Genomic DNA, 26,673 nt, shown 5'->3' with positions numbered 1-26,673 from the left:
GACTGTGTCTGCTGAATTCGGCATAGCAAGGTGAACGCCGGGCGTGAACTTGGAGCCCGGGAAAGCAAGTCCCAAGAGACACCAGCTCTCCCGCGGCTCTTTTTCCCAGCCGCGACAGAGTGAACACCCAAAGCCTTTCTGAGGAAGGAGCAGCGAAGTGCGGTTCGTGCCAAGCTGAATACCTCTGCGAAAGCATAGCAGTCGCTTGGAAATCAGAGTCGGTTCTCTGGGCTGTTTTTGTTGCTTGCCTTACCCTAGTATGCGCAGCACTATGGGAGAATTCCCATAGAGCAAAAGCCTCTTTGCCCTGGCATCCCCTCTGGGAAAGCACAGCATTCTTTGGGAAATCAGAGTCGGGTCTGAGGGATTCTCTGTTTCCTGACCTGGTCTCCTCAGCACGGTGTAATAAACCCGCATGGAGCGAAATCCTCAATGCCTGGGCATCCCCTCTGCCTGAGAGAGAAGCGCGCTTGCGCCTGTGGAATTAGCCTTAAGGAATTGGACAGATGTTTCACTGCGGTCCCCAGGAGCATGTCCGTGGAAGGGGCAGCACGCTGCCCGTTGGGAAGAGCAGGAGCCGTTGGCCTTCTGGTCTGGAAACTGTTGCGAAACAGGAGAGCACGCCCTGACAGGCACAGCGGCCGGTGGTAATACAAGTGTCACCTGCACCAAGTGAAGATAGACGGAAGCCTGGCTGCTAAGGAGACAGGCGGGGATGAGTATGGCAGGGCGCGTGCTCCACTCTTAGGAAGGAGTCAGGGTAGCAAGCATGCCTGTCCTGAGCCTGTGGGAAAAGGAGACAGCAGCTCTTTGGCCACCTGTCCCTGGGGCAGACATGCTCTAGCAACCAGGGGCCTACGCAGAACTCGCAGAAACAGCTCCCTGAAATAACGGGGAGTCAGATGCCGACTTCCTCCAGGATGTGGAAGCTTGGAGAAGGCACGGGGTTTAAGGGGCAGGAGTGGGGACAGTCCCCCAAAGCTCCCTCTTCAGTGCACGGGCCGTGTGCAGGGATCCTGTCACCTCTCCTTTCCTCTGGGGAAGTCACTGGCCTAGTCCGCGAGTCCGCCTGAGCGCCAGAGTAAAAGGCCAAGCGATGCCTACACTGGGAGTTGGTAGTGTGCCTAGAGTGCCATACTAGGCGACGCACGCTACTGCAGGGTTGTGGCTGCGTCTGCTTAGTTCGGCCTGGCAGGGTGAACCATGGACGCGAACATGGAGCACGGGAAAGCAAGGCCCAAGAGGCACCAGCTCTCCCGCAGCTCCTCTACCCTGATGCGACTGAAGCCTTGCTGAGGAAGCAGCAGCGAAGTGCTGTTCGCGCCAAGCCAAAGTCTCTGCGAAAGCACAGCATTCGCTGAGAAATGTTCCGCAAGCTGCTGCAGTTTGCATGAGCCCAGTCTCACGGTGGGAGAACCCCGCATACAGCGAAAGCCTCTTTGCCTGGTCATCTCTCCTGGGAAAGCACAGCGTTCCATGGGAAATCAGACTTGGGTTTGGGGATGCTGCTGCTGCTTGCCTGAGCTAGTCACCGCAGCTCAGTGGAAGATACCCGCATGGAGCGAAATACCCTTTGCCCTAGTATCCCCTCTGCCTGAGAGAGAAGGCAAGTGTGGGGAACCCGCAGCACGCCGCCCCCGGAGAAGAGAAGGAGACGTTGGCCTTGGGGTCGGGAAACGATCGCTCCGCAGGATAGCCTGCCGTGGCACCAAGAGCAGGCCGGGGGCAAGACAAGTGTCACCCGCTTCCTGTGCGGAGAGAGGGTAGCCTGGCTGCTAAGGAGACATGAGGGGACTACTAGGGCAGAGGCGCTTGCTCCACTCTGAGGAAGGAGTCTGGGCAGAAGGCAGGCCTGTCCTGTGCCTCTGGTCCCATGGGGATAGCATCTCCTTGGCCACCTGTCCCAAGGGCAGACTTGGCTTGCCACCAGGTGCCATAGCCGTAACTCGGAGAACAACCCCATGGAGAAACGGGCAGTCAGATGCCGTCTATCACCAAGATTTGGCAGCGATGTGGGTGGCAGGGGGTGTGCCGGGGAAGGAATGGAGAGAGTCCCCCACAGGTCCCCATCCCTCTGCACGGGCCGTCTACAGGGATCTTGTCGCCTCGTCTCTCCTGTGGTAAAGGCACTGGCCTAGACCCCGAGACTGCCTGAGCACCGGAGCAAAAGGCAAAGCCTTACCTCCCCAGGAGATGGCAATAGGCATAGAGTGCCATGCTAAGACACACACGCTCCTGCAGGGTTGTGACTGTGTCTGCTGAATTCGGCATAGCAAGGTGAACGCCGGGCGTGAACTTGGAGCCCGGGAAAGCAAGTCCCAAGAGACACCAGCTCTCCCGCGGCTCTTTTTCCCAGCCGCGACAGAGTGAACACCCAAAGCCTTTCTGAGGAAGGAGCAGCGAAGTGCTGTTCGTGCCAAGCTGAATACCTCTGCGAAAGCATAGCAGTCGCTTGGAAATCAGAGTCGGTTCTCTGGGCTGTTTTTGTTGCTTGCCTTACCCTAGTATGCGCAGCACTATGGGAGAATTCCCATAGAGCAAAAGCCTCTTTGCCCTGGAATCCCCTCTGGGAAAGCACAGCATTCTTTGGGAAATCAGAGTCGGGTCTGAGGGATTCTCGGTTTCCTGACCTGGTCTCCTCAGCACGGTGTAATAAACCCGCATGGCGTGAAATCCTCTATGCCTGGGCATCCCCTCTGCCTGAGAGAGAAGCGCGCTTTCGCCTGTGGAATTAGCCTTAAGGAATGGGACAGATGTTTCACTGTGGTCCCCAGGAGCATGTCCGTGGAAGGGGCAGCACGCTGCCCGTTGGGAAGAGCAGGAGCCGTTGGCCTTCTGGTCTGGAAACTGTTGCGAAACAGGAGAGCAGGCCCTGACAGGCACAGCGGCCGGTGGTAATACAAGTGTCACCTGCACCAAGTGAAGATAGACGGAAGCCTGGCTGCTAAGGAGACAGGCGGGGATGAGTATGGCAGGGCGCGTGCTCCACTCTTAGGAAGGAGTCAGGGTAGCAAGCATGCCTGTCCTGAGCCTGTGGGAAAAGGAGACAGCAGCTCTTTGGCCACCTGTCCCTGGGGCAGACATGCTCTAGCAACCAGGGGCCTACGCAGAACTCGCAGAAACAGCTCCCTGAAATAACGGGGAGTCAGATGCCGACTTCCTCCAGGATGTGGAAGCTTGGAGAAGGCACGGGGTTTAAGGGGCAGGAGTGGGGACAGTCCCCCAAAGCTCCCTATTCAGTGCACGGGCCGTGAGCAGGGATCCTGTCACCTCTCCTTTCCTCTGGGGAAAGCACTGGCCTAGTCCGCGAGTCCGCCTGAGCGCCAGAGTAAAAGGCCAAGCGATGCCTACACTGGGAGATGGTAGTGTGCCTAGAGTGCCATATTAGCCTACGCACGCTACTGCAGGGTTGTGGCTGCGTCTGCTTAGTTCGGCCTGGCAGGGTGAACCATGGACGCGAACATGGAGCCCGGGATAGCAAGGCCCAAGAGGCACCAGCTCTCCCGTAGCTCTTCTTCCCTGACGCGACTGAAGCCTTGCTGAGGAAGCAGCAGCGAAGTGCTGTTCGCTCAAAGCCAAAGCCTCTGCGAAAGCACAGCATTCGCTGAGAAATATTCGGCGGGCTGCTGCAGTTTGCATGAGCCCAGTCTCACGGTGGGAGAAACCCGCATACAGCGAAAGCCTCTTTGCCTGGTCATCTCTTCTGGGAAAGCACAGCGTTCCTTGGGAAATCAGAGTTGGGTTTGGGGATGCTGCTGCTGCTTGCCTGAGCTAGTCACCGCAGCTCAGTGGAAGATACCCGCATGGAGCGAAATACCCTTTGCCCTAGTATCCCCTCTGCCTGAGAGAGAAGCCAAGTGTGGGGAACCCGCAGCACGCAGCCCCCGGAGAAGAGAAGGAGACGTTGGCCTTGGGGTCGGGAAACGCTCGCGCCGCAGGAGAGCCTGCCGTGGCACCAAGTGCAGGTCGGGGACAAGACAAGTGTCACCCGCTTCCTGTGCGGAGAGAGGGTAGCCTGGCTGCTAAGGAGACATGAGGGGACTACTAGGGCAGAGGCGCTTGCTCCACTCTGAGGAAGGAGTCTGGGCAGAAGGCAGGCCTGTCCTGTGCCTCTGGTCCCATGGGAATAGCATCTCCTTGGCCACCTGTCCCAAGGGCAGACTTGGATTGCCACCAGGTTCCATACCCGTAACTCAGAGAACAACCCCATGTAGAAACGGGCATTCAGATGCCGTCTATCACCAAGATGTGGCAGCGATGTGGGTGGCAGGTGGTGTGCCGGGGAAGGAATGGAGACAGTCCCCCACAGGTCCCCATCCCTGTGCACGGGCCGTCTACAGGGATCTTGTCGCCTCCTCTCTCCTGTGGTGAAGGCACTGGCCTAGTCCCCGAGACTGCCTGAGCACCGGAGCAAAAGGCAAAGCCTTACCTACCCCAGGAGATGGCCATAGGCATAGAGTGCCATGCTAAGACACACACGCTCCTGCAGGGTTGTAACTGTGTCTGCTGAATTCGGCATAGCAAGGTGAGCGCCGGGCGTGAACTTGGAGCCCGGGAAAGCAAGTCCCAAGAGACACCAGCTCTCCCGCGGCTCTTCTTCCCAGCCGCGACAGAGTGAACACCCAAAGCCTTTCTGAGGAAGCAGCAGCGAAGTGCGGTTCGTGCCAAGCTGAATACCTCTGCGAAAGCATAGCAGTCGCTTGGAAATCAGAGTCGGTTCTCTGGGCTGTTTTTGTTGCTTGCCTTACCCTAGTATGCGCAGCACTATGGAATAATCCTGCAAAGAGCGAAAGCCTCTCTACCCTGGCATCCCCTCAGGGAAAGCACAGTATTCTTAGGGAAATCAGAGTCGGGTCTGAGGGATTCTCTGTTTCCTGAGCTGGTCTCCTCAGCACGGTGTAATAAACCCGCATGGAGCGAAATCCTCTATGCCTGGGATCCCCTCTGCCTGAGAGAGAAGCGCGCTTGCGCCTGTGGAATTAGCCTTAAGGAATGGGACAGGTGTTTCACTTCGGTCCTCAGGAGCAAGTCCGTGGGAGAGCGTGCTGCGCGTTGGGAAGAGCAGGAGCCGTTGGCCTTCTGGTCTGGAATCTGTTGCGAAGCAGGAGAGCCGCCCCTGACAGACACAGCGGCCGGTGGTAATACAAGTGTCACCTGCACCAAGTGAAGATAGACGGAAGCCTGGCTGCTAAGGAGACAGGCGGGGATGAGTATGGCAGGGCGCGTGCTCCACTCTTAGGAAGGAGTCAGGTTAGCAAGCATGCCTGTCCTGAGCCTGTGGGAAAAGGAGACAGCAGCTCTTTGGCCACCTGTCCCTGGGGCAGACATGCTCTAGCAACCAGGGGCCTACGCAGAACTCGCAGAAACAGCTCCCTGAAATAACGGGAGTCAAATGCCGACTTCCTCCAGGATGTGGAAGCTTGGAGAAGGCACGGGGTTTAAGGGGCAGAAGTGGGGACAGTCCCCCAAAGCTCCCTATTCAGTGCACGGGCCGTGTGCAGGGATCCTGTCACCTCTCCTTTCCTCTGGGGAAAGCACTGGCCTAGTCCGCGAGTCCGCCTGAGCGCCAGAGTAAAAGGCCAAGCGATGCCTACACTGGGAGATGGTATTGTGCCTAGAGTGCCATACTAGGCTACGCACGCTATTGCAGGGTTGTGGCTGCGTCTGCTTAGTTCGGCCTGGCAGGGTGAACCATGGACGCGAACATGGAGCACGGGAAAGCAAGGCCCAAGAGGCACCAGCTCACCCGCAGCTCTTCTACCCATATGCGACTGAAGCCTTGCTGAGGAAGCAGCAGCAAAGTGCTGTTCCCGCAAAGCCAAAGCCTCTGCGAAAGCACAGCATTCGCTGAGAAATGTTCCGCAAGCTGCTGCAGTTTAATGAGCCCAGTCTCACGGTGGGAGAACCCCGCATACAGCGAAAGCCTCTTTGCCTGGTCATCTCTCCTGGGAAAGCACAGCGTTCCATGGGAAATCAGAGTTGGGTTTGGGGATGCTGCTGCTGCTTGCCTGAGCTAGTCACCGCAACTCAGTGGAAGATACCCGCATGGAGCGAAATACCCTTTGCCCTAGTATCCCCTCTGCCTGAGAGAGAAGCCAAGTGTGGGGAACCCGCATCACGCCGCCCCCGGAGAAGAGAAGGAGACGTTGGCCTTGGGGTCGGGAAACGCTCGCGCCCCAGGATAGCCTGCCGTGGCACCAAGAGCAGGCCGGGGGCAAGACAAGTGTCTCCCGCTTCCTGTGCGGAGAGAGAGGGTAGCCTGGCTGCTAAGGAGACATGAGGGGACTACTAGGGAAGAGGCGATTGCTCCACTCTGAGGAAGGAGTCTGGGCAGAAGGCAGGCCTGTCCTGTGCCTCTGGTCCCATGGGGATAGCATCTCCTTGGCCACCTGTCCCAAGGGCAGACTTGGCTTGCCACCAGGTGCCATAGCCGTAACTCGGAGAACAACCCCATGGAGAAACGGGCAGTCAGATGCCGTCTAACACCAAGATGTGGCAGCGATATGGGTGGCAAGGGGTGTGCCGGGGAAGGAATGGAGACAGTCCCCCACAGGTCCCCATCCCTGTGCACGGGCAGTGTACAGGGATCTTGTCGCTTCCTCTCTCCTGTGGTGAAGGCACTGGCCTAGACCCCGAGACTGCCTGAGCACCGGAGCAAAAGGCAAAGCCTTACCTACCCCAGGAGATGGCTAAGACACACACGCTCCTGCAGGGTTGTGACTGTGTCTGCTGAATTCGGCATAGCAAGGTGAAAGTCGGGCGTGAACTTGGAGCCCGGGAAAGCAAGTCCCAAGAGACACCATCTCTCCCACGGCTCTTCTTCCCAGCCGCGACAGAGTGAACACCCAAAGCCTTTCTGAGGAAGCAGCAGCGAAGTGCGGTTCGTGCCAAGCTGAATACATCTGCGAAAGCATAGCAGTCGCTTGGAAATCAGAGTCGGTTCTCTGGGCTGTTTTTGTTGCTTGCCTTACCCTAGTATGCGCAGCACTATGGGAGAATTCCCATAGAGCAAAGCCTCTTTGCCCTGGCATCCCCTCTGGGAAAGCACAGCATTCTTTGGGAAATCAGAGTCGGGTCTGAGGGATTCTCTGTTTCCTGAGCTGGTCTCCTCAGCACGGTGTAATAAACCCGCATGGAGCGAAATCCTCAATGCCTGGGCATCCCCTCGTCCTGAGAGAGAAGCGCGCTTGCGCCTGTGGAATTAGCCTTAAGGAATGGGACAGATGTTTCACTGCGGTCCCCAGGAGCACGTCCGTGGAAGGGGCAGCACGCTGCCCGTTGGGAAGAGCAGGAGCCGTTGGCCTTCTGGTCTGGAAACTGTTGCGAAACAGGAGAACACGCCCTGACAGGCACAGCGGCCGGTGGTAATACAAGTGTCACCTGCACCCAGTGAAGATAGACGGAAGCCTGGCTGCTAAGGAGACAGGCGGGGATGAGTATGGCAGGGCGCGTGCTCCACTCTTAGGAAGGAGTCAGGGTAGCAAGCATGCCTGTCCTGAGCCTGTGGGAAAAGGAGACAGCAGCTCTTTGGCCACCTGTCCCTGGGGCAGACATGCTCTAGCAACCAGGGGCCTACGCAGAACTCGCAGAAACAGCTCCCTGAAATAACGGGGAGTCAGATGCCGACTTCCTCCAGGATGTGGAAGCTTGGAGAAGGCAAGGCGTTTAAGGGGCAGGAGTGGGGACAGTCCCCCAATGCTCCCTATTCAGTGCACGGGCCGTGTGCAGGGATCCTGTCACCTCTCCTTTCCTCTGGGGAAAGCACTGGCCTAGTCCGTGAGTCCGCCTGAGCGCCAGAGTAAAAGGCCAAGCGATGCCTACACTGGGAGATGGTAGTGTGCCTAGAGTGCCATACTAGGCTACGCACGCTACTGCAGGGTTGTGGCTGCGTCTGCTTAGTTCGGCCTGGCAGGGTGAACCATGGACGCGAACATGGAGCACGGGAAAGCAAGGCCCAAGAGGCACCAGCTCTCCCGCAGCTCTTCTACCCTGACGCGACTGAAGCCTTGCTGAGGAAGCAGCAGCGAAGTGCTGTTGGTGCAAAGCCAAAGCCTCTGCGAAAGCACAGCATTCGCTGAGAAATGTTCTGCAGGCTGCTGCAGTTTGCATGAGCCCAGTCTCACGGTGGGAGAACCCCGCATACAGCGAAAGCCCCTTTGCCTGGTCATCTCTCCTGGGAAAGCACAGCGTTCCATGGGAAATCAGAGTTGGGTTTGGGGATGCTGCTGCTGCTTGCTTGAGCTAGTCACCGCAGCTCAGTGAAAGATACCCGCATGGAGCGACATACCCTTTGCCCTAGTATCCCCTCTGCCTGAGAGAGAAGGCAAGTGTGGGGAACCCGCAGCACGCCGCCCCCGGAGAAGAGAAGGAGACGTTGGCCTTGGGGTCGGGAAACGATCGCTCCGCAGGATAGCCTGCCGTGGCACCAAGAGCAGGCCGGGGGCAAGACAAGTGTCACCCGCTTCCTGTGCGGAGAGAGGGTAGCCTTGCTGCTAAGGAGACATGAGGGGACTACTAGGGCAGAGGCGCTTGCTCCACTCTGAGGAAGGAGTCTGGGCAGAAGGCAGGCCTTTCCTGTGCCTCTGGTCCCATGGGGATAGCATCTCCTTGGCCACCTGTCCCAAGGGCAGACTTGGCTTGCCACCAGGTGCCATAGCCGTAACTCGGAGAACAACCCCATGGAGAAACGGGCAGTCAGATGCCGTCTATCACCAAGATGTGGCAGCGATGTGGGTGGCAGGGGGTGTGCCGGGGAAGGAATGGAGACAGTCCCCCACAGGTCCCCATCCCTGTGCACGGGCCGTCTACAGGGATCTTGTCGCCTCCTCTCTCCTGTGGTGAAGGCACTGGCCTAGACCCCGAGACTGCCTGAGCACCGGAGCAAAAGGCAAAGCCTTACCTACCCCAGGAGATGGCATAGGCACAGAGTGCCATGCTAAGACACACACGCTCCTGCAGGGTTGTGACTGTGTGTGCTGAATTCGGGATAGCAAGGTGAACGGCGGGTGTGAACTTGGAGCCCGGGAAAGCAAGTCCCAAGAGACACCAGCTCTCCCGCGGCTCTTCTTCCCAGCCGCGACAGAGTGAACACCCAAAGCCTTTCTGAGGAAGCAGCAGCGAAGTGCGGTTCGTGCCAAGCTGAATACCTCTGCGAAAGCATAGCAGTCGCTTGGAAATCAGAGTCGGTTCTCTGGGCTGTTTTTGTTGCTTGCCTTACCCTAGTATGCGCAGCACTATGGAATAATCCAGCAAAGAGCGAAAGCCTCTTTGCCCTGGCATCCCCTCAGGAAAAGCACAGTATTCTTTGGGAAATCAGAGTCGGGTCTGAGGGATTCTGTGTTTCCTGAGCTGGTCTCCTCAGCACGGTGTAATAAACCCGCATGGAGCGAAATCCTCTATGCCTGGGCATCCCTTCGGCCTGGGAGAGAAGCGCGCTTGCGCCTGTGGAATTAGCCTTAAGGAATGGGACAGGTGTTTCACTTCGGTCCCCAGGAGCATGTCCGTGGGAGAGCGTGCTGCCCGTTGGGAAGAGCAGGAACCGTTGGCCTTCTGGTCTGGAAACTGTTGCGAAGCAGGAGAGCCGCCCCTGACAGACACAGCGGCCGGTGGTAATACAAGTGTCACCTGCACCCAGTGCAAATAGACGGAAGCCTGGCTGCTAAGGAGACAGGCGGGGATGAGTATGGCAGGGCGCGTGCTCCACTCTTAGGAAGGAGTCAGGGTAGCAAGCATGCCTGTCCTGAGCCTGTGGGAAAAGGAGACAGCAGCTCTTTGGCCACCTGTCCCTGGGGCAGACATGCTCTAGCAACCAGGGGCCTACGCAGAACTCGCAGAAACAGCTCCCTGAAATAACGGGGAGTCAGATGCCGACTTCCTCCAGGATGTGGAAGCTTGGAGAAGGCACGGGGTTTAAGGGGCAGGAGTGGGGACAGTCCCCCAATGCTCCCTATTCAATGCATGGGCCGTGTGCAGGGATCCTGTCACCTCTCCTTTCCTCTGGGGAAAGCACTGGCCTAGTCTGCGAGTCCGCCTGAGCGACAGAGTAAAAGGCCAAGCGATGCCTACACTGGGAGATGGTAGTGTGCCTAGAGTGCCATACTAGCCTACGCACGCTACTGCAGGGTTGTGGCTGCATCTGCTTAGTTCGGCCTGGCAGGGTGAACCATGGACGCGAACATGGAGCACGGGAAAGCAAGGCCCAAGAGGCACCAGCTCTCCCGCAGCTCTTCTACCCTGATGCGACTGAAGCCTTGCTGAGGAAGCAGCAGCGAAGTGCTGTTCGCGCCAAGCCAAAGCCTCTGCGATAGCACAGCATTCGCTGAGAAATGCTCCGCAAGCTGCTGCAGTTTGCATGAGCCCAGTCTCACGGTGGGAGAACCCCGCATACAGCGAAAGCCTCTTTGCCTGGTCATCTCTCCTGGGAAAGCACAGCGTTCAATGGGAAATCAGAGTTGGGTTTGGGGATGCTGCTGCTGCTTGCCTGAGCTAGTCACCGCAGCTCAGTGGAAGATACCCGCATGGAGCGAAATACCCTTTGCCCTAGTATCCCCTCTGCCTGAGAGTGAAGGCAAGTGTGGGGAACCCGCATCACGCCGCCCCCGGAGAAGAGAAGGAGACGTTGGCCTTGGGGTCGGGAAACGCTCGCGCCGCAGGATCGCCTGCCGAGGCACCAAGAGCAGGCCGGGGGCTAGACAAGTGTCACCCGCTTCCTGTGCGGAGAGAGGGTAGCCTGGCTGCTAAGGAGACATGAGGGGACTACTAGGGCAGAGGCGCTTACACCACTCTGAGGAAGGAGTCTGGGCAGAAGGCAGGCCTGTCCTGTGCCTCTGGTCCCAACGGGATAGCATCTCCTTGGCCACCTGTCCCAAGGGCAGACTTGGCTTGCCACCAGGTGCCATACCCGTAACTCGGAGAACAACCCCATGGAGAAACGGGCAGTCAGATGCCGTCTATCACCAAGATGTGGCAGCGATGTGGGTGGCAGGGGGTGTGCCGGGGAAGGAATGGAGACAGTCCCCCACAGGTCCCCATCCCTGTGCACGGGCCGTCTACAGGGATCTTGTCGCCTCCTCTCTCCTGTGGTGAAGGCACTGGCCTAGACCCCGAGACTGCCTGAGCACCGGAGCAAAAGGCAAAGCCTTACCTACCCCAGGAGATGGCAATAGGCACAGAGTGCCATGCTAAGACACACACGCTCCTGCAGGGTTGTGACTGTGTCTGCGGAATTCGGCATAGCAAGGTGAACGCCGGGCGTGAACTTGGAGCCCGGGAAAGCAAGTCCCAAGAGACACCAGCTTTCCCGCGGCTCTTCTTCCCAGCCGCGACAGAGTGAACACCCAAAGACTTTCTGAGGAAGCAGCAGCGAAGTGCGGTTCGTGCCAAGCTGAATACCTCTGCGAAAGCATAGCAGTCGCTTGGAAATCAGAGTCGGTTCTCTGGGCTGTTTTTGTTGCTTGCCTTACCCTAGTATGCGCAGCACTATGGGAGAATTCCCATAGAGCAAAAGCCTCTTTGCCCTGGCATCCCCTCTGGGAAAGCACAGCATTCTTTGGGAAATCAGAGTCGGGTCTGAGGGATTCTCTCTTTCCTGAGCTGGTCTCCTCAGCACGGCGTAATAAACCCGCATGGAGCGAAATCCTCAATGCCTGGGCATCCCCTCTGCCTGAGAGAGACGCGCGCTTGCGCCTGTGGAATTAGCCTTAAGGAATGGGACAGATGTTTCACTGCGGTCCCCAGGAGCACCGTGGAAGGGGCAGCACGCTGCCCGTTGGGAAGAGCAGGAGCCGTTGGCCTTCTGGTCTGGAAACTGTTGCGAAACAGGAGAGCAGGCCCTGACAGACACAGCAGCCGGTGGTAATACAAGTGTCACCTGCTCCCAGTGAAGATAGACGGAAGCCTGGCTGCTAAGGAGACAGGCGGGGATGAGTATGGCAGGGCGCGTGCTCCACTCTTAGGAAGGAGTCAGGGTAGCAAGCATGCCTGTCCTGAGCCTGTGGGAAAAGGAGACAGCAGCTCTTTGGTCACCTGTCCCTGGGGCAGACATGCTCTAGCAACCAGGGGCCTACGCAGATCTCGCAGAAACAGCTCCCTGAAATAACGGGGAGTCAGATGCCGACTTCCTCCAGGATGTGGAAGCTTGGAGAAGGCACGCGGTTTAAGGGGCAGGAGTGGGGACAGTCCCCCAATGCTCCCTATTCAGTGCACGGGCCGTGTGCAGGGATCCTGTCACCTCTCCTTTCCTCTGGGGAAAGCACTGGCCTAGTCTGCGAGTCCGCCTGAGCGCCAGAGTAAAAGGCCAAGCGATGCCTACACTGGGAGATGGTAGTGTGCCTAGAGTGCCATACTAGCCTACGCACGCTACTGCAGGGTTGTGGCTGCGTCTGCTTAGTTCGGCCTGGCAGGGTGAACCATGGACGCGAACATGGAGCACGGGAAAGCAAGGCCCAAGAGGCACCAGCTCTCCCGCAGCTCTTCTACCCTGATGCGACTGAAGCCTTGCTGAGGAAGCAGCAGCGAAGTGCTGTTCGCGCCAAGCCAAAGCCTCTGCGATAGCACAGCATTCGCTGAGAAATGTTCCGCAAGCTGCTGCAGTTTGCATGAGCCCAGTCTCACGGTGGGAGAACCCCGCATACAGCGAAAGCCTCTTTGCCTGGTCATCTCTCCTGGGAAAGCACAGCGTTCAATGGGAAATCAGAGTTGGGTTTGGGGATGCTGCTGCTGCTTGCCTGAGCTAGTCACCGCAGCTCAGTGGAAGATACCCGCATGGAGCGAAATACCCTTTGCCCTAGTATCCCCTCTGCCTGAGAGAGAAGCCAAGTGTGGGGAACCCGCATCACGCCGCCCCCGGAGAAGAGAAGGAGACGTTGGCCTTGGGGTCGGGAAACGCTCGCGCCGCAGGATCGCCTGCCGTGGCACCAAGAGCAGGCCGGGGGCAAGACAAGTGTCACCCGCTTCCTGTGCGGAGAGAGGGTAGCCTGCCTGCTAAGGAGACATGAGGGGACTACTAGGGCAGAGGCGCTTACACCACTCTGAGGAAGGAGTCTGGGCAGAAGGCAGGCCTGTCCTGTGCCTCTGGTCCCAACGGGATAGCATCTCCTTGGCCACCTGTCCCAAGGGCAGACTTGGCTTGCCACCAGGTGCCATACCCGTAACTCGGAGAACAACCCCATGTAGAAACGGGCAGTCAGATGCAGTCTATCACCAAGATGTGGCAGCGATGTGGGTGGCAGGGGGTGTGCCGGGGAAGGAATGGAGACAGTCCCCCACAGGTCCCCATCCCTGTGCACGGGCCGTCTACAGGGATCTTGTCGCCTCCTCTCTCCTGTGGTGAAGGCACTGGCCTAGACCCCGAGACTGCCTGAGCACCGGAGCAAAAGGCAAAGCCTTACCTACCCCAGGAGATGGCAATAGGCACAGAGTGCCATGCTAAGACACACACGCTCCTGCAGGGTTGTGACTGTGTCTGCTGAATTCGGCATAGCAAGGTGAACGCCGGGCGTGAACTTGGAGCCCGGGAAAGCAAGTCCCAAGAGACACCAGCTCTCCCGCGGCTCTTTTTCCCAGCCGCGACAGAGTGAACACCCAAAGCCTTTCTGAGGAAGGAGCAGCGAAGTGCGGTTCGTGCCAAGCTGAATACCTCTGCGAAAGCATAGCAGTCGCTTGGAAATCAGAGTCGGTTCTCTGGGCTGTTTTTGTTGCTTGCCTTACCCTAGTATGCGCAGCACTATGGGAGAATTCCCATAGAGCAAAAGCCTCTTTGCCCTGGCATCCCCTCGGGGAAAGCACAGCATTCTTTGGGAAATCAGAGTCGGGTCTGAGGGATTCTCTCTTTCCTGAGCTGGTCTCCTCAGCACGGTGTAATAAACCCGCATGGAGCGAAATCCTCAATGCCTGGGCATCCCCTCTGCCTGAGAGAGACGCGCGCTTGCGCCTGTGGAATTAGCCTTAAGGAATGGGACAGATGTTTCACTGCGGTCCCCAGGAGCACCGTGGAAGGGGCAGCACGCTGCCCGTTGGGAAGAGCAGGAGCCGTTGGCCTTCTGGTCTGGAAACTGTTGCGAAACAGGAGAGCAGGCCCTGACAGACACAGCAGCCGGTGGTATACAAGTGTCACCTGCTCCCAGTGAAGATAGACGGAAGCCTGGCTGCTAAGGAGACAGGCGGGGATGAGTATGGCAGGGCGCGTGCTCCACTCTTAGGAAGGAGTCAGGGTAGCAAGCATGCCTGTCCTGAGCCTGTGGGAAAAGGAGACAGCAGCTCTTTGGCCACCTGTCCCTGGGGCAGATATGCTCTAGCAACCAGGGGCCTACGCAGAACTCGCAGAAACAGCACCCTGAAATAACGGGGAGTCAGATGCCGACTTCCTCCGATGTGGAAGCTTGGAAAAGGCCCGGGGTTTAAGGGGCAGGAGTGGGGATAGTCCCCCAATGCTCCCTATTCAGTGCACGGGCCGTGTGCAGGGATCCTGTCACCTCTCCTTTCCTCTGGGGAAAGCACTGGCCTAGTCCGCGAGTCCGACTGAGCGCCAGAGTAAAAGGCCAAGCGATGCCTACACTGGGAGATGGTAGTGTGCCTAGAGTGCCATACTAGGCTACGCACGCTACTGCAGGGTTGTGGCTGCGTCTGATTAGTTCGGCCTGGCAGGGTGAACCATGGACGCGAACATGGAGCACGAGAAAGCAAGGCCCAGGAGGCACCAGCTCTCCCGCAGCTCTTCTACCCTGACGCGACTGAAGCCTTGCTGAGGAAGCAGCAGCGAAGTGCTGTTGGCGCAAAGCCAAAGCCTCTGCGAAAGCACAGCATTCGCTGAGAAATGTTCTGCAGGCTGCTGCAGTTTGCATGAGCCCAGTCTCACGGTGGGAGAACCCCGCATACAACGAAAGCCTCTTTGCCTGGTCATCTCTCCTGGGAAAGCACAGCGTTCCATGGGAAATCAGAGTTGGGTTTGGGGATGCTGCTGCTGCTTGCCTGAGCTAGTCACCGCAGCTCAGTGGAAGATACCCGCATGAAGCGACACACCCTTTGCCCTAGTATCCCCTCTGCCTGAGAGAGAAGGCAAGTGTGGGGAACCCGCATCACGCCGCCCCCGGAGAAGAGAAGGAGACGTTGGCCTTGGGGTCGGGAAACGCTCGCGCCGCAAAATAGCCTGCCGTGGCACCAAGAGCAGGCCGGGGGCAAGACAAGTGTCACCCGCTTCCTGTGCGGAGAGAGGGTAGCCTGGCTGCTAAGGAGACATGAGGGGACTACTAGGGCAGAGGCGCTTACTCCACTCTGTGAAAGGAGTCTGGGCAGAAGGCAGGCCTGTCCTGTGCCTCTGGTCCCATGGGGATAGCATCTCCTTGGCCACCTGTCCCAAGGGCAGACTTGGCTTGCCACCAGGTGCCATACCCGTAACACGGAGAACAACCCCATGGAGAAACGGGCAGTCAGATGCCGTCTATCACCAAAATGTGGCAGCAATGTGGGTGGCAGGGGGTGTGCCGGGGAAGGAATGCAGACAGTCCCCCACAGGTCCCCATCCCTGTGCACAGGCCCTCTACAGGGATCTTGTCGCCTCCTCTCTCCTGTGGTGAAGGCACTGGCCTAGACCCCGAGACTGCCTGAGCACCGGAGCAAAAGGCAAAGCCTTACCTACCCCAGGAGATGGCAATAGGCACAGAGTGCCATGCTAAGACACACACGCTCCTGCAGGGTTGTGTCTGTGTCTGCTGAATTCGGCATAGCAAGGTGAACGCCGGGCGTGAACTTGGAGCCCGGGAAAGCAAGTCCCAAGAGACACCAGCTCTCCCGCGGCTCTTCTTCCCAGCCGCGACAGAGTGAACACCCAAAGCCTTTCTGAGGAAGCAGCAGCGAAGTGCGGTTCGTGCCAAGCTGAATACCTCTGCGAAAGCATAGCAGTCGCTTGGAAATCAGAGTCGGTTCTCTGGGCTGTTTTTGTTGCTTGCCTTACCCTAGTATGCGCAGCACTATGGGAGAATTCCCATAGAGCAAAAGCCTCTTTGCCCTGGCATCCCCTCTGGGAAAGCACAGCATTCCTTGGGAAATCAGAGTCGGGTCTGAGGGATTCTCTGTTTCCTGAGCTGGTCTCCTCAGCACGATGTAATAAACCCGCATGGAGCGAAATCCTCAATGCCTGGGCATCCCCTCTGCCTGAGAGTGAAGCGCGCTTGCGCCTGTGGATTTAGCCTTAAGGATGGGACAGTTGTTTCACTGCGGTCCCCAGGAGCATGTCCGTGGAAGGGGCAGCACGCTGCCCGTTGGGAAGAGCAGGAGCCGTTGGCCTCTGGTCTGGAAACTGTTGCGAAACAGGAGAGCAGGCCCTGACAGGCACAGCGGCCGGTGGTAATACAAGTGTCACCTGCACCAAGTGAAGATAGACGGAAGCCTGGCTGCTAAGGAGACAGGCGGGGATGAGTATGGCAGGGCGCGTGCTCCACTCTTAGGAAGGAGTCAGGGTAGCAAGCATGCCTGTTCTGAGCCTGTGGGAAAAGGAGACAGCAGCTCTTTGGCCACCTGTCCCTGGGGCAGACATGCTCTAGCAACCAGGGGCCTACGCAGAACTCGCAGAAACAGCTCCCTGAAATAACGGGGAGTCAGATGCCGACTTCCTCCAGGATGTGGAAGCTTGGAGAAGGCACGGGGTTTAAGGGGCAGGAGTGGGGACAGTCCCCCAAAGCTCCCTATTCAGTGCACGGGCCGTGAGCAGGGATCCTGTCACCTCTCCTTTCCTCTGGGGAAAGCACTGGCCTAGTCCGCGAGTCCGCCTGAACGCCAGAGTAAAAGGCCAAGCGATGCCTACACTGGGAGATGGTAGTGTGCCTAGAGTGCCATATTAGCCTACGCACGCTACTGCAGGTTTGTGGCTGCGTCTGCTTAGTTCGGCCTGGCAGGGTGAACCATGGACGCGAACATGGAGCCCGGGATAGCAAGGCCCAAGAGGCACCAGCTCTCCCGTAGCTCTTCTTCCCTGACGCGACTGAAGCCTTGCTGAGGAAGCAGCAGCGAAGTGCTGTTCGCGCAAAGCCAAAGCCTCTGCGAAAGCACAGCATTTGCTGAGAAATGTTCGGCGGGCTGCTGCAGTTTGCATGAGCCTAGTCTCACGGTGGGAGAAACCCGCATACAGCGAAAGCCTCTTTGCCTGGTCATCTCTACTGGGAATGCACAGCGTTCCTTGGGAAATCAGAGTTGGGTTTGGGGATGCTGCTGCTGCTTGCCTGAGCTAGTCACCGCAGCTCAGTGGAAGATACCCGCATGGAGCGAAATACCCTTTGCCCTAGTATCCCCTCTGCCTGAGAGAGAAGCCAAGTGTGGGGAACCCGCAGCACGCAGCCCCCGGAGAAGAGAAGGAGACGTTGGCCTTGGGGTCGGGAAACGCTCGCGCCGCAGGATAGCCTGCCGTGGCACCAAGTGCAGGTCGGGGACAAGACAAGTGTCACCCGCTTCCTGTGCGGAGAGAGGGTAGCCTGGATGCTAAGGAGACATGAGGGGACTACTAGGGCAGAGGCGCTTGCTCCACTCTGAGGAAGGAGTCTGGGCAGAAGGCAGGCCTGTCCTGTGCCTCTGGTCCCATGGGGATAGCATCTCCTTGGCCACCTGTCCCAAGGGCAGACTTGGATTGCCACCAGGTTCCATACCCGTAACTCAGAGAACAACCCCATGTAGAAACGGGCAGTCAGATGCCGTCTATCACCAAGATGTGGCAGCGATGTGGGTGGCAGGGGGTGTGCCGGGGAAGGAATGGAGACAGTCCCCCACAGGTCCCCATCCCTGTGCACGGGCCGTGTACAGGGATCTTGTCGCCTCCTCTCTCCTGTGGTGAAGGCACTGGCCTAGACCCCGAGACTGCCTGAGCACCGGAGCAAAAGGCAAAGCCTTACCTGCCCCAGGAGATGGCCATAGGCATAGAGTGCCATGCTAAGACACACACGCTCCTGCAGGGTTGTGACTGTGTCTGCTGAATTCAGCATAGCAAGGTGAACGCCGGGCGTGAACTTGGAGCCCGGGAAAGCAAGTCCCAAGAGACACCAGCTCTCCCGCGGCTCTTCTTCCCAGCCGCGACAGAGTGAACACCCAAAGCCTTTCTGAGGAAGCAGCAGCGAAGTGCGGTTCGTGCCAAGCTGAATACCTCTGCGAAAGCATAGCAGTCGCTTGGAAATCAGAGTCGGTTCTCTGGGCTGTTTTTGTTGCTTGCCTTACCCTAGTATGCGCAGCACTATGGAATAATCCCGCAAAGAGCCAAAGCCTCTCTGCCCTGGCATCCCCTCAGGGAAAGCACAGTATTCTTAGGGAAATCAGAGTCGGGTCTGAGGGATTCTGTGTTTCCTGAGCTGGTCTCCTCAGCACGGTGTAATAAACCCGCATGGAGCGAAATCCTCTATGCCTGGGATCCCCTCTGCCTGAGAGAGAAGCGCGCTTGAGCCTGTGGAATTAGCCTTAAGGAATGGGACAGGTGTTTCACTTCGGTCCTCAGGAGCAAGTCCGTGGGAGAGCGTGCTGCGCGTTGGGAAGAGCAGGAGCCGTTGGCCTTCTGGTCTGGAAACTGTTGCGAAGCAGGAGAGCCGGCCCTGACAAACACAGCGGCCGGTGGTAATACAAGTGTCACCTGCACCATGTGAAGATAGACGGAAGCCTGGCTGCTAAGGAGACAGGCGGGGATGAGTATGGCAGGGCGCGTGCTCCACTCTTAGGAAGGATTCAGGGTAGCAAGCATGCCTGTCCTGAGCCTGTGGGAAAAGGAGACAGCAGCTCTTTGGCCACCTGTCCCTGGGGCAGACATGCTCTAGCAACCAGGGGCCTACGCAGAACTCACAGAAACAGCTCCCTGAAATAACGGGGAGTCAGATGCCGACTTCCTCCAGGATGTGGAAGCTTGGAGAAGGCACGGGGTTTAAGGGGCAGGAGTGGGGACAGTCCCCCAAAGCTCCCTATTCAGTGCACGGGCCGTGTGCAGGGATCCTGTCACCTCTCCTTTCCTCTGGGGAAAGCACTGGCCTGGTCCGCGAGTCCGCCTGAGCGCCAGAGTAAAAGGCCAAGCGATGCCTACACTGGGAGTTGGTAGTGTGCCTAGAGTGCCATACTAGGCGACGCACGCTACTGCAGGGTTGTGGCTGCGTCTGCTTAGTTCGGCCTGGCAGGGTGAACCATGGACGCGAACATGGAGCACGGGAAAGCAAGGCCCAAGAGGCACCAGCTCTCCCGCAGCTCCTCTACCCTGATGCGACTGAAGCCTTGCTGAGGAAGCAGCAGCGAAGTGCTGTTCGCGCCAAGCCAAAGTCTCTGCGAAAGCACAGCATTCGCTGAGAAATGTTCCGCAAGCTGCTGCAGTTTGCATGAGCCCAATCTCACGGTGCGAGAAACCCGCATACAGCGAAAGCTTCTTTGCCTGGTCATCTCTCCTGGGAAAGCACAGCGTTCCATGGGAAATCAGAGTTGGGTTTGGGGATGCTGCTGCTGCTTGCCTGAGCTAGTCACCGCAGCTCAGTGGAAGATACCCGCATGGAGCGAAATACCCTTTGCCCTAGTATCCCCTCTGCCTGAGAGAGAAGCCAAGTGTGGGGAACCCGCAGCACGCCGCCCCCGGAGAAGAGAAGGAGACGTTGGCCTTGGGGTCGGGAAACGATCGCTCCGCAGGATAGCCTGCCGTGGCACCAAGAGCAGGCCGGGGGCAAGACAAGTGTCACCCGCTTCCTGTGCGGAGAGAGGGTAGCCTGGCTGCTAAGGAGACATGAGGGGACTACTAGGGCAGAGGCGCTTGCTCCACTCTGAGGAAGGAGTCTGGGCAGAAGGCAGGCCTGTCCTGTGCCTCTGGTCCCATGGGGATAGCATCTCCTTGGCCACCTGTCCCAAGGGCAGACTTGGCTTGCCACCAGGTGCCATAGCCGTAACTCGGAGAACAACCCCATGGAGAAACGGGCAGTCAGATGCCGTCTATCACCAAGATTTGGCAGCGATGTGGGTGGCAGGGGGTGTGCCGGGGAAGGAATGGAGACAGTCCCCCACAGGTCCCCATGCCTGTGCACAGGCCGTCTACAGGGATCTTGTCGCCTCGTCTCTCCTGTGGTAAAGGCACTGGCCTAGACCCCGAGACTGCCTGAGCACCGGAGCAAAAGGCAAAGCCTTACCTCCCCAGGAGATGGCAAGAGGGACAGAGTGCCATGCTAAGACACACACGCTCCTGCAGGGTTGTGACTGTGTCTGCTGAATTCGGCATAGCAAGGTGAACGCCGGGCGTGAACTTGGAGCCCGGGAAAGCAAGTCCCAAGAGACACCAGCTCTCCCGCGGCTCTTCTTCCCAGCCGCGACAGAGTGAACACCCAAAGCCTTTCTGAGGAAGCAGCAGCGAAGTGCGGTTCGTGCCAAGCTGAATACCTCTGCGAAAGCATAGCATTCGCTTGGAAATCAGAGTCGGTTCTCTGGGCTGTTTTTGTTGCTTGCCTTACCCTAGTATGCGCAGCACTATGGGAGAATTCCCATAGAGCAAAAGCCTCTTTGCCCTGGCATCCCCTCTGGGAAAGCACAGCATTCTTTGGGAAATCAGAGTCGGGTCTGAGGGATTCTCTGTTTCCTGACCTGGTCTCCTCAGCACGGTGTAATAAACCCTCATGGAGCGAAATCCTCAATGCCTGGGCATCCCCTCTGCCTGAGAGAGAAGCGCGCTTGCGCCTGTGGAATTAGCCTTAAGGAATGGGACAGATGTTTCACTGTGGTACCCAGGAGCATGTCCGTGGAAGGGGCAGCACGCTGCCCGTTGGGAAGAGCAGGAGCCGTTGGCCTTCTGGTCTGGAAACTGTTGCGAAACAGGAGAGCAGGCCCTGACAGGCACAGCGGCCGGTGGTAATACAAGTGTCACCTGCACGAAGTGAAGATAGACGGAAGCCTGGCTGCTAAGGAGACAGGCGGGGATGAGTATGGCAGGGCGCGTGCTCCACTCTTAGGAAGGAGTCAGGGTAGCAAGCATGCCTGTCCTGAGCCTGTGGGAAAAGGAGACAGCAGCTCTTTGGCCACCTGTCCCTGGGGCAGACATGCTCTAGCAACCAGGGGCCTACGCAGAACTCGCAGAAACAGCTCCCTGAAATAACGGGGAGTCAGATGCCGACTTCCTCCAGGATGTGGAAGCTTGGAGAAGGCACGGGGTTTAAGGGGCAGGAGTGGGGACAGTCCCCCAAAGCTCCATATTCAGTGCACGGGCCGTGTGCAGGGATCCTGTCACCTCTCCTTTCCTCTGGGGAAGTCACTGGCCTAGTCCGCGAGTCCGCCTGAGCGCCAGAGTAAAAGGCCAAGCGATGCCTACACTGGGAGATGGTAGTGTGCCTAGAGTGCCATACTAGCCTACGCACGCTACTGCAGGTTTGTGGCTGCGTCTGCTTAGTTCGGCCTGGCAGGGTGAACCATGGACGCGAACATGGAGCCCGGGATAGCAAGGCCCAAGAGGCACCAGCTCTCCCGTAGCTCTTCTTCCCTGACGCGACTGAAGCCTTGCTGAGGAAGCAGCAGCGAAGTGCTGTTCGCGCAAAGCCAAAGCCTCTGCGAAAGCACAGCATTCGCTGAGAAATGTTCCGCAAGCTGCTGCAGTTTGCATGAGCCCAGTCTCACGGTGGGAGAACCCCGCATACAGCGAAAGCCTCTTTGCCTGGTCATCTCTCCTGGGAAAGCACAGCGTTCCATGGGAAATCAGAGTTGGGTTTGGGGATGCTGCTGCTGCTTGCCTGAGCTAGTCACCGCAGCTCAGTGGAAGATACCCGCATGGAGCGAAATACCCTTTGCCCTAGTATCCCCTCTGCCTGAGAGAGAAGCCAAGTGTGGGGAACCCGCAGCACGCAGCCCCCGGAGAAGAGAAGGAGACGTTGGCCTTGGGGTCGGGAAACGCTCGCGCCGCAGGATAGCCTGCCGTGGCACCAAGTGCAGGTCGGGGACAAGACAAGTGTCACCCGCTTCCTGTGCGGAGAGAGGGTAGCCTGGATGCTAAGGAGACATGAGGGGACTACTAGGGCAGAGGCGCTTGCTCCACTCTGAGGAAGGGTCTGGGCAGAAGGCAGGCCTGTCCTGTGCCTCTGGTCCCATGGGGATAGCATCTCCTTGGCCACCTGTCCCAAGGGCAGACTTGGATTGCCACCAGGTTCCATACCCGTAACTCAGAGAACAACCCCATGTAGAAACGGGCAGTCAGATGCCGTCTATCACCAAGATGTGGCAGCGATGTGGGTGGCAGGGGGTGTGCCGGGGAAGGAATGGAGACAGTCCCCCACAGGTCCCCATCCCTGTGCACGGGCCGTCTACAGGGATCTTGTCGCCTCCTCTCTCCTGTGGTGAAGGCACTGGCCTAGTCCCCGAGACTGCCTGAGCACCGGAGCAAAAGGCAAAGCCTTACCTACCCCAGGAGATGGCCATAGGCATAGAGTGCCATGCTAAGACACACACGCTCCTGCAGGGTTGTGACTGTGTCTGCTGAATTCGGCATAGCAAGGTGAACGCCGGGCGTGAACTTGGAGCCCGGGAAAGCAAGTCCCAAGAGACACCAGCTCTCGCGCGGCTCTTCTTCCCAGCCGCGACAGAGTGAACACCCAAAGCCTTTCTGAGGAAGCAGCAGCGAAGTGCGGTTCGTGCCAAGCTGAATACCTCTGCGAAAGCATAGCATTCGCTTGGAAATCAGAGTCGGTTCTCTGGGCTGTTTTTGTTGCTTGCCTTACCCTAGTATGCGCAGCACTATGGAATAATCCCGCAAAGAGCGAAAGCCTCTCTGCCCTGGCATCCCCTCAGGGAAAGCACAGTATTCTTAGGGAAATCAGAGTCGGGTCTGAGGGATTCTCTGTTTCCTGAGCTGGTCTCCTCAGCACGGTGTAATAAACCCGCATGGAGCGACATCCTCTATGCCTGGGATCCCCTCTGCCTGAGAGAGAAGCGCGCTTGCGCCTGTGGCATTAGCCTTAAGGAATGGGACAGGTGTTTCACTTCGGTCCTCAGGAGCAAGTCCGTGGGAGAGCGTGCTGCGCGTTGGGAAGAGCAGGAGCCGTTGGCCTTCTGGTCTGGAAACTGTTTTGAAGCAGGAGAGCCGGCCCTGACAGACACAGCGGCCGGTGGTAATACAAGTGTCACCTGCACCAAGTGAAGATAGACGGAAGCCTGGCTGCTAAGGAGACAGGCGGGGATGAGTATGGCAGGGCGCGTGCTCCACTCTTAGGAAGGAGTCAGGGTAGCAAGCATGCCTGTCCTGAGCCTGTGGGAAAAGGAGACAGCAGCTCTTTGGCCACCTGTCCCTGGGGCAGACATGCTCTAGCAACCAGGGGCCTACGCAGAACTCGCAGAAACAGCTCCCTGAAATAACGGGAGTCAAATGCCGACTTCCTCCAGGATGTGGAAGCTTGGAGAAGGCCCGGGGTTTAAGGGGCAGGAGTGGGGATAGTCCCCCAATGCTCCCTATTCAGTGCACGGGCCGTGTGCAGGGATCCTGTCACCTCTCCTTTCCTCTGGGGAAAGCACTGGCCTAGTCCGCGAGTCCGCCTGAGCGCCAGAGTAAAAGGCCAAGCGATGCCTACACTGGGAGATGGTAGTGTGCCTAGAGTGCCATACTAGCCTACGCACGCTACTGCAGGGTTGTGGCTGCGTCTGATTAGTTCGGCCTGGCAGGGTGAACCATGGACGCGAACATGGAGCACGGGAAAGCAAGGCCCAGGAGGCACCAGCTCTCCCGCAGCTCTTCTACCCTGACGCGACTGAAGCCTTGCTGAGGAAGCAGCAGCGAAGTGCTGTTGGCGCAAAGCCAAAGCCTCTGCGAAAGCACAGCATTCGCTGAGAAATGTTCTGCAGGCTGCTGCAGTTTGCATGAGCCCAGTCTCACGGTGGGAGAACCCCGCATACAACGAAAGCCTCTTTGCCTGGTCATCTCTCCTGGGAAAGCACAGCGTTCCATGGGAAATCAGAGTTGGGTTTGGGGATGCTGCTGCTGCTTGCCTGAGCTAGTCACCGCAGCTCAGTGGAAGATACCCGCATGAAGCGACACACCCTTTGCCCTAGTATCCCCTCTGCCTGAGAGAGAAGGCAAGTGTGGGGAACCCGCATCACGCCGCCCCCGGAGAAGAGAAGGAGACGTTGGCCTTGGGGTCGGGAAACGCTCGCGCCGCAAAATAGCCTGCCGTGGCACCAAGAGCAGGCCGGGGGCAAGACAAGTGTCACCCGCTTCCTGTGCGGAGAGAGGGTAGCCTGGCTGCTAAGGAGACATGAGGGGACTACTAGGGCAGAGGCGCTTACTCCACTCTGTGAAAGGAGTCTGGGCAGAAGGCAGGCCTGTCCTGTGCCTCTGGTCCCATGGGGATAGCATCTCCTTGGCCACCTGTCCCAAGGGCAGACTTGGCTTGCCACCAGGTGCCATACCCGTAACACGGAGAACAACCCCATGGAGAAACGGGCAGTCAGATGCCGTCTATCACCAAGATGTGGCAGCAATGTGGGTGGCAGGGGTGTGCCGGGGAAGGAATGGAGACAGTCCCCCACAGGTCCCCATCCCTGTGCACAGGCCGTCTACAGGGATCTTGTCGCCTCCTCTCTCCTGTGGTGAAGGCACTGGCCTAGACCCCGAGACTGCCTGAGCACCGGAGCAAAAGGCAAAGCCTTACCTACCCCAGGAGATGGCAATAGGCACAGAGTGCCATGCTAAGACACACACGCTCCTGCAGGGTTGTGACTGTGTCTGCTGAATTCGGCATAGCAAGGTGAACGCCGGGCGTGAACTTGGAGCCCGGGAAAGCAAGTCCCAAGAGACACCAGCTCTCCCGCGGCTCTTCTTCCCAGCCGCGACAGAGTGAACACCCAAAGCCTTTCTGAGGAAGCAGCAGCGAAGTGCGGTTCGTGCCAAGCTGAATACCTCTGCGAAAGCATAGCAGTCGCTTGGAAATCAGAGTCGGTTCTCTGGGCTGTTTTTGTTGCTTGCCTTACCCTAGTATGCGCAGCACTATGGGAGAATTCCCATAGAGCAAAAGCCTCTTTGCCCTGGCATCCCCTCTGGGAAAGCACAGCATTCCTTGGGAAATCAGAGTCGGGTCTGAGGGATTCTCTGTTTCCTGAGCTGGTCTCCTCAGCACGATGTAATAAACCCGCATGGAGCGAAATCCTCAATGCCTGGGCATCCCCTCTGCCTGAGAGAGAAGCGCGCTTGCGCCTGTGGATTTAGCCTTAAGGATGGGACAGTTGTTTCACTGCGGTCCCCAGGAGCATGTCCGTGGAAGGGGCAGCACGCTGCCCGTTGGGAAGAGCAGGAGCCGTTGGCCTTCTGGTCTGGAAACTGTTGCGAAACAGGAGAGCAGGCCCTGACAGGCACAGCGGCCGGTGGTAATACAAGTGTCACCTGCACCAAGTGAAGATAGACGGAAGCCTGGCTGCTAAGGAGACAGGCGGGGATGAGTATGGCAGGGCGCGAGCTCCACTCTTAGGAAGGAGTCAGGGTAGCAAGCATGCCTGTCCTGAGCCTGTGGGAAAAGGAGACAGCAGCTCTTTGGCCACCTGTCCCTGGGGCAGACATGCTCTAGCAACCAGGGGCCTACGCAGAACTCGCAGAAACAGCTCCCTGAAATAACGGGGAGTCAGATGCCGACTTCCTCCAGGATGTGGAAGCTTGGAGAAGGCACGGGGTTTAAGGGGCAGGAGTGGGGACAGTCCCCCAAAGCTCCATATTCAGTGCACGGGCCGTGTGCAGGGATCCTGTCACCTCTCCTTTCCTCTGGGGAAGTCACTGGCCTAGTCCGCGAGTCCGCCTGAGCGCCAGAGTAAAAGGCCAAGCGATGCCTACACTGGGAGATGGTAGTGTGCCTAGAGTGCCATACTAGCCTACGCACGCTACTGCAGGTTTGTGGCTGCGTCTGCTTAGTTCGGCCTGGCAGGGTGAACCATGGACGCGAACATGGAGCCCGGGATAGCAAGGCCCAAGAGGCACCAGCTCTCCCGTAGCTCTTCTTCCCTGACGCGACTGAAGCCTTGCTGAGGAAGCAGCAGCGAAGTGCTGTTCGCGCAAAGCCAAAGCCTCTGCGAAAGCACAGCATTCGCTGAGAAATGTTCCGCAAGCTGCTGCAGTTTGCATGAGCCCAGTCTCACGGTGGGAGAACCCCGCATACAGCGAAAGCCTCTTTGCCTGGTCATCTCTCCTGGGAAAGCACAGCGTTCCATGGGAAATCAGAGTTGGGTTTGGGGATGCTGCTGCTGCTTGCCTGAGCTAGTCACCGCAGCTCAGTGGAAGATACCCGCATGGAGCGAAATACCCTTTGCCCTAGTATCCCCTCTGCCTGAGAGAGAAGCCAAGTGTGGGGAACCCGCAGCACGCAGCCCCCGGAGAAGAGAAGGAGACGTTGGCCTTGGGGTCGGGAAACGCTCGCGCCGCAGGATAGCCTGCCGTGGCACCAAGTGCAGGTCGGGGACAAGACAAGTGTCACCCGCTTCCTGTGCGGAGAGAGGGTAGCCTGGATGCTAAGGAGACATGAGGGGACTACTAGGGCAGAGGCGCTTGCTCCACTCTGAGGAAGGAGTCTGGGCAGAAGGCAGGCCTGTCCTGTGCCTCTGGTCCCATGGGGATAGCATCTCCTTGGCCACCTGTCCCAAGGGCAGACTTGGATTGCCACCAGGTTCCATACCCGTAACTCAGAGAACAACCCCATGTAGAAACGGGCAGTCAGATGCCGTCTATCACCAAGA

The sequence above is a fragment of the Mustela lutreola genome, chromosome 13, assembly GCF_030435805.1.
Source record: "Mustela lutreola isolate mMusLut2 chromosome 13, mMusLut2.pri, whole genome shotgun sequence".
NCBI lineage: Eukaryota > Metazoa > Chordata > Mammalia > Carnivora > Mustelidae > Mustela > Mustela lutreola.
Note: the sequence above shows the minus strand (reverse complement) of the source record.